This window comes from Mobula hypostoma, chromosome 9 (assembly GCF_963921235.1).
Source record: "Mobula hypostoma chromosome 9, sMobHyp1.1, whole genome shotgun sequence".
In the NCBI taxonomy this organism is placed as follows: Eukaryota; Metazoa; Chordata; class Chondrichthyes; order Myliobatiformes; family Myliobatidae; genus Mobula; species Mobula hypostoma.
Window position 1 is genome coordinate 27,663,477 of NC_086105.1, and position 12,286 is coordinate 27,675,762.

General features: G+C 37.2%; 1 protein-coding gene across 4 annotated transcripts in view; it reads left to right on the forward strand.

Annotated features, from left to right (window-relative positions):
• Positions 1-251: 251 nt before the first annotated feature.
• The window catches only part of dusp16 (dual specificity phosphatase 16), a 57,701-nt gene continuing 45,666 nt past the window's right edge, over positions 252-12,286 (forward strand). For 2 of the 4 annotated variants that reach the window (XM_063057933.1, XM_063057929.1), the window contains exon 1: positions 1,856-2,047. The gene's annotated coding sequence lies outside the window, so the exon portion shown is untranslated. Of the gene's footprint in view, positions 270-1,607; positions 1,793-1,855; positions 2,048-12,286 lie in introns of those variants that run through there. The other 2 variants (XM_063057935.1, XM_063057930.1) reach the window with 2 other exon arrangements.

The window sequence follows — 12,286 nt, forward strand, 5'->3', positions numbered from 1 at the left end:
GAGGGAAGCCAACGGGAAAATCCAGAAATAACAATGGACGAAGGTTTCAGCTACAAGTAAGTAGATGCAGGAGAGGAGATAAACAACATTTATAAATGGAGAGACTAGTTGGAAGTAGATCTTGGGGTCAAATGGGAAAATCCTCCACTATGTTTATTTATCATGCTTTGTACTAAATATGTATTTTAATTTTGTAAATTAATCTTATAGGTTTGCATTCTCTTTAATAAATTTGGACCAATCTATTCCCCCGTCGTTCACATTAATACGTAAGTGTGTCATATTTTCATTATTTACAATATCATAAAGAAAAAATCTTTCAAAGCAATTCACCAATTAACAACACCTGTAATCACTGACAGGTATGATTCGTGCGAAACGTATAGAATGTCTTTCTTTCCCCCCAGTACATCTTTAAGTCCACCTCTGCCTTTATTGGTTCCTGGCTGAAACATTAGTTAAGTCACCCGTTAACAATCTCCATATTTTATCATTGTATTCCATTAGATTAAAAGAAAAATATAGTGGGTTAGTTTGTTATTTTAAGTTATTCAATCCAGCTCTGACAGAAACTCTTATCTCTGCTGAGCATCTCCCTAAAAAAATTACTAAAATATTGAAGAGCAAAAAAAATTCACACACTACAGAGTTAATTCAATATATTTAAATAAACTATTAGAATCTTTAAACATACTTCTCTTTTGATGTGGTGTTTTAATTTATTATATGTTCCTTTAAATAGCCAGATTTTAATAAAAACTGCAGTGGACTAATCTGTGCACAGTTTATCAGATAATTGCTTAATTTCTTTTGATAAAATCCAGCCATGGTGGCAAACTGGGAAAAAAAAAACAAAATGTAAGTTTATGCTTACCATTCCCCCTGTAACTTTTCTACATGTTGCTCTTACCTTTCAACTGGGAAATTTACTGGATTCTGTGAAGGAGATTTAACCAGACTTCAACTGATAGAACACAATATTTAAGAGACATCCTAAATCAAAATTAAGATTGTTTTAAGAAACATTGATAGATTCCTTTTCTAAACAGAAACTGGATATTCTATGGAAGTCGAATGAGATTCTTAAAACAAATAAAACTCTTTAGAAAGAGGAACTATACCAAAACAATTAATAATCTAATTTATTTTTTCTGTTTTTTTAATCTTGTCAAGAGCTTCAAATGTAATTATTGGTATGAATACTAAATTATATCCAGCATAAATATGCAAGGGGAACTGTCGTACCAAGAGTTTCTGAAATGAACCTTATCACTCCTTGTCATTATATTCTGCATGTAGCTCAATGGATCTACCGCTGGGATTAATAAAACACAGCCATTACCCTGGACATTGAATCCAACACAATATGAAACACCTAGTCCTAACTAATCGGTGTCTAGATTTCCCTCTTGGAACATCATGCCATACCTGTAACATGAAGCGTTTATAGTCGAGAATTATATTTAATCCTAACACGGACGATGGAAAAGGAGCAGGCGGGGGAGGGAATAAAACGTAAAAAAAAACTGCTTGGAAGCTGTCCCAGGGAGCAGGATAATTTGAATACGGTGCATTGTCCTTCAAACGCTGCTCACTGTAATCCCGCCCCGTTCCAAACAAAGTAGCAAGAAGTCGGGTCATGGGGAAAGACGGGGAAAGGTGATGAGGGGATAGTTTTTATCACATTCATCTAAACGTATTTACTGTAAATAGTTACAAAGTGCGGTGGAAGGTGGGCTGGCGGTGCTGGAAAGCCGAGTGAATGGTTGGCTTTAGCCCAGTCTCTTCTCTGGTAAGTGGCTGTCAGTGGGATTGGTCTGAAATGACGCCATCCTTTTATTTTTAAACCAATGACCTCATCCCTGCTTCAAGTTTTACTGAACAGAAACAAAAACCTTCCTCCTGTGCATGTTATTTTTTTAAAAAGAAAAGAAAAAGTTGGCCTTTTCTGCTTCTCGTATCGTGTTAAATTTACAAATAGGTCGCCAACGTTAAGAATATCGGACGTAGAGACTTTGAAGCCCGTCGGAGCTTCGAGTTTGTTGAAGTAAGTCCCCCACAACAGGGGAAAAAAAATCATCTGCGGCCCTGCAGTTGTCCCCTCACGTGTTGGGGGTGGGGTAAAAATGAGGAGAATGTTGGAGACAGCTTGCTTATTATTAGAGTGATATGTTTGTGTTTGTTTATTTTTGTGTTAAAATACTTACTTTGTTTTTAGAAATTTAGTTGTCTATCTCTCTATTAGGGTACTGGATAAAAGGTCCCATCGCTTTCTGTGGTTGAAACTGATTGTCTTGTCTCCTTGTAAAAGGCCTAGAGAAGGACAGTATTTACAGTAACAGAAAGTTTTAACCCAGATTTCATCTCAAGATAAAGTTAGTTAGCAAAGACGTTCTGTTATTAAAATGGTATTTGTCCCCTCTCAAGAAGAGCTCGACCGGTGTTTTATGTATTTTCCATTTGTTAAAATGTTGCGTCCGCACAAATAACGAACTTAAATTCCAGCCAAACCAATAAAAACTACAGAACACAAGTAAACTACATTGGAGCTCAGGTGTACCCATCCATCTCTTGGCATTTCGTCTTTGATTTGTTAGAGCAAGAGCAACTTGAAAACACGTTACTTGGAAGCTGGGTTTACAATTTACATATATATTGGATTAAGTTGGTCTGTGCAGGGCGATAGTCATCTAACTAGGTCAGATTTTATGAACGCGCTTCAAGTTAGCAAAGGGTATGAACATGCATTTGATTGTTACCATAGCAAAGAAAAGAGACATTGATGGAAGTGTGCCGAAAAGAATGTTGCGTCAATAGTAAAAATTACAGGTATTTTCTGTCCACCTTGTGTCTTCTGGAGGCTGAATGAACACACATTGCTAATCTGAAATGGTAAACACCACGGTTAAAGCAAAATAACCTGCTTTTTTAAGAGTACAGTTACATGTTAGATTTTTGTATCGGGTATCATTTATTTTACATTTGCAAAAACGATTATTTCCATATAGACTTCAATATGTAGAAAGATGTCTCAGATCACTTCAGAGGCATGCCAGAAAGAAGTAAGGTGAAATCAAAGAATGAGAGTCTGGACAATGGCTTAAAGCATGGAGGAGATGGGTGAGAGGATGCACAGATTGAATTGCTGAGGTTATGACTGAAGTAGGGTAAGAGCACAGTCTGGATTAATACCAGAACTTTGAGGCACAGGAGATGGAGGGAGGAGGAATTTTGAACCTTTCGGCTGTTTGTAACTCTTTCCTTTGTACTCATCATTTGAAACACAGTGTAAAGTGTATGTATGTATTATAAATAAGTTTGTATATATAATATTTGAAAACTCCAGAGGACTGACTGGATTGGTGAGGGTTTTAAATGTTGAATAAACATCTTAACAAGTAATGATTTTAAACTGTTTAGAAGTAGCATCTTAATGTTGTAGAGAGATAATAATTTAAAACATTCCAGGCAACTGGCAGCTGGCTGATCAGTTTTAAACGTAAAACTACTTTTGTAGAAAGCTGGGCAATTAATTTGTGCATGAAAAGTTTGTGCAGCTAATGGTGACGGTTGGATCCATTGTAGTAATGTGGACTGAGAAATAAATATTAATCAGTACAAAGAGCGTGACTTTTTTGCTATAATTCTAAGTAGTATAATAGGACCTTTTGCATCCACCTAAGACAGTAAGTAGGTTCTCGGTTAACAGTTTATTCAGAAAGTAGCAGTACCTCCCAACAGTGCTGCTGTCCCTGTTGGTACAAATTTATGGAAATCAGATTGTGGATTGGTATCAGCAAGAGCAATAACACCCATTCTACAATCATAAAAAAGGGAGATAACAAAATCTGCTTAATTAACTCCAATTTCTACCACTTCTTGCAATGCACTGGAATACTGGAATAGGATTTTTGCAGTGTATAAGTTTGTAAAGAGCATATTTTGCCTTTTAGCTATTCAAATGCAATGTATTATAATATTGTTATGGTATATTTCCTGCTGCATTTCCTTAAGTGAAACAATCTTAATACAAATCAGGATATTAATGTTAAGCCTCGAGGGATACATTATAAAATGGATAAATATTAAAAGCTTAGTATTGACCTTTTGAAAAGTGATTGCAGTTAAAAGCTGCATGGCCTCCATAAGCCACCTGTTTTGCTCATCACTGATTACCAAGAACTAAATTAACTATGCACTAAACTAAATATGAGTAATGAGATACTGATAATGTTCAAAGGTGTATTTTATTGTGTAATTGCACATTTGATATGCAAAGTAGGTTAGGCTTAATACTATAGATTCAAGCATTATATGTAAAGTGGAACAGATTTACATTAAAAAGTTGCATAAGCACAATTGTATCTCATGAATTTTTCAGAAATGCAACTATTTTGGAAACTTTTTAAAAATATAAAAAATGCTCTTATGGTCTATACATTTTAGATACTATTAAAATCAACCTTGATTAATACAGTCTTTAAAAATAATTAAATTCTGAATATCATTTAATTAAGAAATTATTTTATGAACATGAAATGCAAACTTAGGTGCATGCAAATAAAAGCTTTAATAAAGGAATTGAATAAAGTGCGTCACTCAAAGTGATAAGAAGGAATGGGGTACTGAGAGCACATTAAAAAAGATTTTTGAAAGTTTTTACTAAGGATGATGTGATCCCACAAAGTAGCAGTTAGGGTGATAGGATGGGACATGTGGAATGTGATAGATCTTTGGTGTTGGAACAGTGAGAATAGGAAGCAAACAGTAAATTAATGTCAGAGGAACACAGGATGTGAATAGTGCATCCTCAGATTGATTTGTGAGTTGCCCAAAGTTCATCAGTACATGTCAGTGTTTCTGATATTTCCCTGTACAGTATAACTACAAACAGGGTTTGGGTTTTCTGCATGTGTGCAAACATCCAACCCTGAAACTGTAGCTGCCATTCTGGCACTATTGCTGAACTCCACAAGGAGTCAAGATGACTAAATTGCAGAAATTCCACTGTGCTGGTGAGCAGAGTTAGATCTGCTCCAGTAATGACAAATCATTTATGTGAATGATGTGAACATCTGCAAGCTATCAAGGAAACTTTTAGTTAAATTATGTTAAGTTAATGGAGTTTAATTGAATTATTTCAGTTGTTATTAAAGTGTTCATTTCAAATTTTAGTTTTTAAAAATTTGTAATTAATTTAACATAGCTTTTGAGTGCAGCTGAATGTCATAGACGTTTGTCAGCCTTCAGTTCTAGGCAAGTTTGGCAGTTTGCTAAATAGTGGGTGTGGATTAGCTTTTATCAGTTTTTTTTTCAGCCGTTTTGTGGGTAGTGTTTGTTCTGGCCCACCTATTTGATGGCATTGGGCTGTGCAAGACCTGCCACATGCTGGGAACTTGGCGCTGTAGGTCAGGCTGCCATTTTGCAGGAAATTGACCCTGGCAAATTCCAGCTGAGTTGTGGAGGACACCTCTGGCAAAAGATTCTGGTCCAGCGTAATTGGGTTAAAATGGATTGTTTTCCTGGCCAATATTTGTAGATTATTTCATCATGCAGGACATTGTTGTGAACAAAATGACTGCTGCATTTCTCAGGGTTACAGAAGAAACTGCATGACAGAAGTATCTAATGATCATGAGAGACTTCTTTCTTTTTGTGGCCACGATAGGATTACTTTGTTATGGACTGTGTGATATTTTGGAAGGTAGTGTGGGGACGTTTGGAGTGTAATAACTTGAGTAATCTTCAAGATAGTGATAGAGGTGTAAATGAATATTGTACCTGCAGCAAAATTGTAGTGGGCTGCATTTTGGAGATGGAGGAAATGGATTCTGTGAGTAAGATTGTATTTCGGGTTTAAAGCTTGGTTCAAGGTCTAACTGGATGCCTAAGTAGCACTTCTCTGTGTTTAGCTTGAGAGAGCAGCAGGGAAAGTTGATCAGGTCAAAGGCAGAGGCCCATGGAGATTGAAGAGCAAACAAAATTATTTCAGTTCTGCTGCATTGAGTCAGAGAAGCCAAAATACTATATGATCCATATGATATTGGACTAGCAAGACTTTTTACAAAAGCTATTTTGTATTTACATTCTTCCTATAAAAATAAAATACACCTAAGGGTTTTATGGGTTTATTCAAATAAACTTTGGCTCAGATCCAAAATTAAAAAAAACAAATGGATGACATCATTAGAGGTCTGTTAACTGTTATTTACTTATGGAAATTTACTATGGAAACTTAAGTCAATTTACTTATGGAGTTCTGCAAGGTAGTTTTTCTTTACAAACTTTTCTATTGCGGTTCTGTATGTTAATGTACTCTACTGTGTAGATAATTTTAAAAGGATATTATTTAAAGAGTATTAAAATCTGCTTTTTTCATTATGTATTAACATGAAATATATCTTATATCATCCCTTCAGTGTGTGTAAACATAACATTGAGAACAATCTATTCCATGAAAGAAGTAACAATTTATTTATGAGCCAGTGATCTGACTCATTAATTGAAATAAGTTTATTCCATTGTCCCTTCAGAGTATGCAAGAGAAATCATTTTGGCAACTTAACCACATATGCTATGTCAGTTAATGTATCACTGAGGTTTCAGTTGTTTCCAATCCAAACACCTCAATGTGTTTGTTGAACAGTGGGCCAAAACCCTCCGAAGGTCCTTGGTGTTATATTAAATCATCGACGTAGTTAAATCGTAGTGCTATCAAATTTACAATACCAGATCAAATCATTGAAAAGACTCTAAGAAGTTTCATAGAAACATAGAAAATAGGTGCAGGAGTAGGCCATTTGGCCCTTCAAGCCTGCACCGCCATTCAGTACGATCATGGCTGATCATCCAACTCAGAACCCTGTACCTGCCTTCTCTCCATACCCCCTGATCCCTTTAGCCACAAGGGCCATATCTAACTCCTTAAATATAGCCAATGAACTGGCCTCAACTGTTTCCTGTGGCAGAGAATTCCACAGATTCACCACTCTCTGTGTGAAGAAGTTTTTCCTTATCTCGGTCCTAAAAGGCTTCCCCTTTATCCTTAAACTGTAACCCCTTGTTATGGACTTCCCCAACATCGGGAACAATCTTCCTGCATCTAGCCTGTCCAATCCCTTTAGAATTTTATACGTTTCAATAAGATTCCCCCCTCAATCTTCTAAATTCCAGCGAGTATAAGCCTATTTGATCCAGTCTTTCATCATATGAAAGTCCTGCCATCCCAGGAATCAATCTGGTGAACCTTCTTTGTACTCCCCCTATGGCAAGAATGTCTTTCCTCAGATTAGGAGACCAAAACTGCACACAATATTTCAGGTGTGGTCTCACCAAGGCCTTGTACAACTGCAGTAGTACCTCCCTGCTCCTGTACTCGAATCCTCTTGCTATGAATGCCAGCATACCGTTCGCCTTTTTCACCGCCTGCTGTACCTGCATGCCCACTTTCAATGACTGGTGTATAATGACACCCAGGTCTCGTTGCACCTCCCCTTTTCCTAATCGGCGAACATTCAGATAATAATCTGTTTTCCTGTTCTTGCCACCAAAGTGGATAACCTCACATTTATCCATATTAAATTGCATCTGCCATGAATTTGCCCACTCACCGAACCTATCCAAGTCACCCTGCATCCTCTTCGCATCCTCCTCACAGCTAACACTGCCGCCCAGCTTCGTGTCATCTGCAAACTTGGAGATGCTGCATTTAATTCCCTCATCTAAGTCATTAATGTATATTGTAAACAACTGGGGTCCCAGCACTGAGCCTTGCGGTACCCCACTAGTTACTACCTGCCATTCTGAAAAGGTCCCATTTATTCCCACTCTTTGCTTCCTGTCTGCCAACCAGTTCTCTATCCACATCAATACCATACCCCCAATACCGTGTGCTTTAAGTTTGCATACTAATCTCCTGTGTGGGACCTTGTCAAAAGCCTTTTGAAAATTCAAATGTACCACATCCACTGGTTCTCCCCTATCCACTCTACTAGTTACATCTTCAAAAAATTCTATGAGATTCATCAGACATGATTTTCCTTTCACGAATCCATGCTGACTTTGTCCGATGATTTCACTGCTTTCCAAATGTGCTGTTATCACATCGTTGATAACTGACTCTAGCATTTTCCCCACCACTGATGTCAGGCTTACCAATCTATAATTCTCCGGTTTCTCTCTCCCTCCTTTTTTAAAAAACGGGGTTACATTAGCCTCCCTCCAATCCTCAGGAACTAATCCAGAATCTAAAGAGTTTTGAAAAATTATCACTAATGCATCCACTATTTCTTGGGCTACTTCCTTAAGCACTCTGGGATGCAGACCATCTGGCCCTGGGGATTTATCTGCCTTTAATCCCTTCAATTTACCTAACACCACTTCCTTACTAACATGCATTTCCCTCCCTTTCTCCATCTCACTAAACCCTTGGTCCTCTACTATTTCCGGAAGATTATTTACATCTTCCTTAGTGAAGACAGAACCAAAGTAGTTATTCAATTGGTCTGCCATGTCCTTGTTCCCCATGATCAATTCACTTGTTTCTGACTGTAAGGGACCTACATTTGTCTTAACCTATCTTTTTCTTTTCACATGTCTATAAAAGCTTTTACAGTTAGTTTTTATGTTCCCCACCATCTTTCTCTCATAATCTTTTTTCCCTTTCCTAATTAAGCCCTTTGTTCTCCTCTGCTGGACTCTGAATTTCTCCCAGTCCTCAGGTGTGCTGCTTTTTCTGGCTAATTTGTATGCTTCTTCTTTGCAATTGATACTATCCCTAATTTCCCTCGTCAGCCACAGGTGCGCTACCTTCCCTGGTTTAGACTTTTGCCAAACTGGGTTGAACAATTGTTAACATCCTAATGGTGTTTCTTCTATAGACCTGTGATTATCCAATCTATTTTTGCCTGCTAACTTGTTATTACTATGCTGTCCGTGCTGGTGCAAGACTGATTATAAAAAGCATTTGTTTGCTTATATTTTGGTACTTTTTCAAATTTTGTTACTGTACAATACCTTGATTTAAATCCAACAGGATTTATACCTGCGGAATCTGCTCTCAAAGCTAGTATCGGGGAGATCACATTGGCAATCCTAATTGCATTGTGAAATGCAAACACGAGGAGATCTGCAGATGCTGGAAATTCAAGCAGCACACATAAAATGCTGGTGGAACGCAGCAGGTCAGACAGCATCCATAGCAAGAAGCACAGTCAACGTTTCAGGTCGAGACCCTTCGTCAGGACTCCTTACAAAGGGTCTCGGTCCGAAACGTCAACTGTGCTTCTTCCTATGGATGCTGTCTGCCCTGCTGTGTTCCACCAGCATTTTGTGTGTGTTGCATTGTGAAATGCTCACCAACAGTTGAATGTGACTTGTAATTTAAGAACCAACAAACTGAAAAATTTGTTTAATTTTTATTGGCTTTTGTGTCTGCTCACAAAGGTAATTGTGCTGGTTACACTATTTATTATTTTTCATTTAAGCTGTATTTTGACTTTTCCACAAAATTTTTTACTTCTTACAGATTACACTGTAGTTGTCACTGATCCAGTTTTAATATAATGACAGCACAGTGTCCATGAAACATCTTGCATCAATTGTTACAGTCTGAGAATTTTTTTATATAACACGACACTTTTTACCCTTTGGGCATTCTCCATCAATTTACAAACAATATATTTAATTATATGTGCTATTATCTTTGTCACATCTTTTACAAGGAACTTTATCAGATGCTTTTAAAAAGAATTAGTTGTATATTTATTCTTGGTTATCTCTTATTTCTTCAGATAATTCTGTAAGACTGCTAACAATTTGTTTATAGAAAGTCATTCTGATTGACTAAAATCAGCTTGTTTTCCTTATAAGTAAGTTCTTTCTGATCAGTGTTGCTCCCATTTCACAAGTGCAAAGCCGTCGCATGGGTAAAAGTTCTTTAACTTGACAATCCAACTGCGAACCAAAATTCATTGGGATCATGTTTATTGATTAGTGCTTCGGTATGACTTTGAGTATGTTGTATTAGTTTGTGAGAAGAATCTCTATCAGACTGATTGTTACAGAACCAAGGAAAGGAAACCGGCCAATCCTTTCACCAATTTGAGATACATTTATTAACAATAAAAGTAATTTAAGTGAAATGTGTAGATTCTTAAAGCTATACTCCATCTTGTAATTGATAAATGAGAATATTGACTGCAGCTGTTGGTCGTTTTTCACTGCCACCCCACTGAATCGTAGTTTTTTGGTGGCTGTTCCTCTGATTGTTGTTGTTGTTCCTGTCTGCGCCTCGTGGCGCATTGGGCAGCAACCATGCCCTTTAGCGTTATTCTGTTTTTTTTTAATGAGGTTAGCGTGATGCTTAACCCATCACGGATGGAAAGCTTGCCAGGAGCCAGCCAGGTTCAGACCCAAGACCACTCGTCTCAAAGTCCAGTACAGATGCCACTACACCACAGGCCAGCTACTTGCTGTGATGATGTGACTTGTATTAGAATTCTCAAACCCCATCACTCACACTTTAAGGTTTACTGATTGCTTTGCAAAACAGATTTTTATAAGGTGAGGGTTAGTTCTATTTTATTTAAAATAACTTTGATCTATATTTATATATAAAAAAGGCGATTTTAATTGGTCCTGGTCATTTTCTTTTGTTTTCTCAGTGTATTTGTGACTTGCTTCTGTCTTCTGATTTAGTGTAGGCTGACTCAATTTTGGATTGTAACAGGCCTGTGGAAAGTTGTACTGAACAAAACACAGATGGAATTGCCTTAAACCAATAAAAAAACTTAATTATTGGCAGGCTTATGGTATCCATTCTGAAATGTCAAAGATTAGAATTTGCAACTGATGTTATAGCGATCAGGACCCTAGATTAGGAGAAGTATTGTCTTCTAATTTGATAAATTCCAATCATTAATAAAAAAACTGAAAAAACAAGACCTGTGATATTCTTGATAATTAAGTAACTTTCCCCATTTACTTAGTTTGTATTCATTAGGCATATATTTTGTGACTTGATTTTAATTTACTTAGTACCTTTTGGTGCGGAGTTCATTTGTCTAAATATTTTGCATTTAACTTTCCAGCCAGGCACAGATATAGATTATAACCAATGTTTCAATGACAAACTCTGCCATCTTCATTCCAATTTGGTTATAATCGATACCTGTACCTGGCTGGAAGCCCAGAAGAGATTATTTGTCATATAAGCCAGGAAAGCACGAGATCTCCCCCTCCCCCTCCCACTTTCAAATCTCATACTAGCTCTTCTTTCAGTTAGTCCTGACGAAGGGTCTTGGCCCGAAACGTCGACTGTACCTCTTCCTAGAGATGCTGCCTGGCCTGCTGCGTTCACCAGCGACTTTGATGTGTGTTACTTGAGATCCTTTTTATTATTACATTTTTTTGACATCTTTCTAGTTATATCAGTTTTAAAATGCTGTAAAATAGGAGAAATAAAACATCTTTATTTTGAAATGTTGATAGGTTTAACATAATTTTTCAATGCTTACTATTTTAGTTGAAATCTAAAATAAACTTTGCAAGATGATGTTATCCTTCTGACCATTGCCATGTTCTATACTTCTGACTAGTTATTTCTTGACTTTATTTTGATTTTCAAATATAGTTGGTTTCATTGATTCTCTTATGATTCTTTAGATTAAAGGGTGAAAATATGCTTGGTGACACATTTATGCCGACAGAAATCAAATAATTTGAGGAACAAAACTATGTTGGTCTGTCGGCACTGGATTCAGACACTGCAAAGACTCCTCCAGCCAAGTCAGCCTTGCAGAGTCCTCCCTGCGTACGTCAGTTGTGTAAATGGGCTGAGTTGGCTTGCAGATCAGTTAAGCAACAGTGTGATATGGTTGTGCTTCTGGATTGTAACTTGTGGACAACGTACCAGATCCCCCATCAGAGTCCTTGAGTATATTCTAACCCATTGGTAGGAAGGTCATAATTACCATCTTCTCCTTCAACTGATGAATCAGGGCTCCATCATGTTAATGAACACTTCGAAGAAATAGCGGAAGTAGCAAAGGCACATGACGTAGTCCAGGTGGGGGACCTCTGATATCAACACCGACAGTACCTTGGTAGCACCTCCATTTAGAGTCTTGAAGGAGATGGTTGTCTGTAGTGAGCAAACCCACATGAAGTACAAACCTGAACAGAAAACAAAAAAAAATGTAGGTGCTGGAAATGTGAAATGAAAAGAGTAAATGTTGTGAAGGAGAAAGGAAGGGACCATGGGTTTATTCTTTGATACTCACTGCTC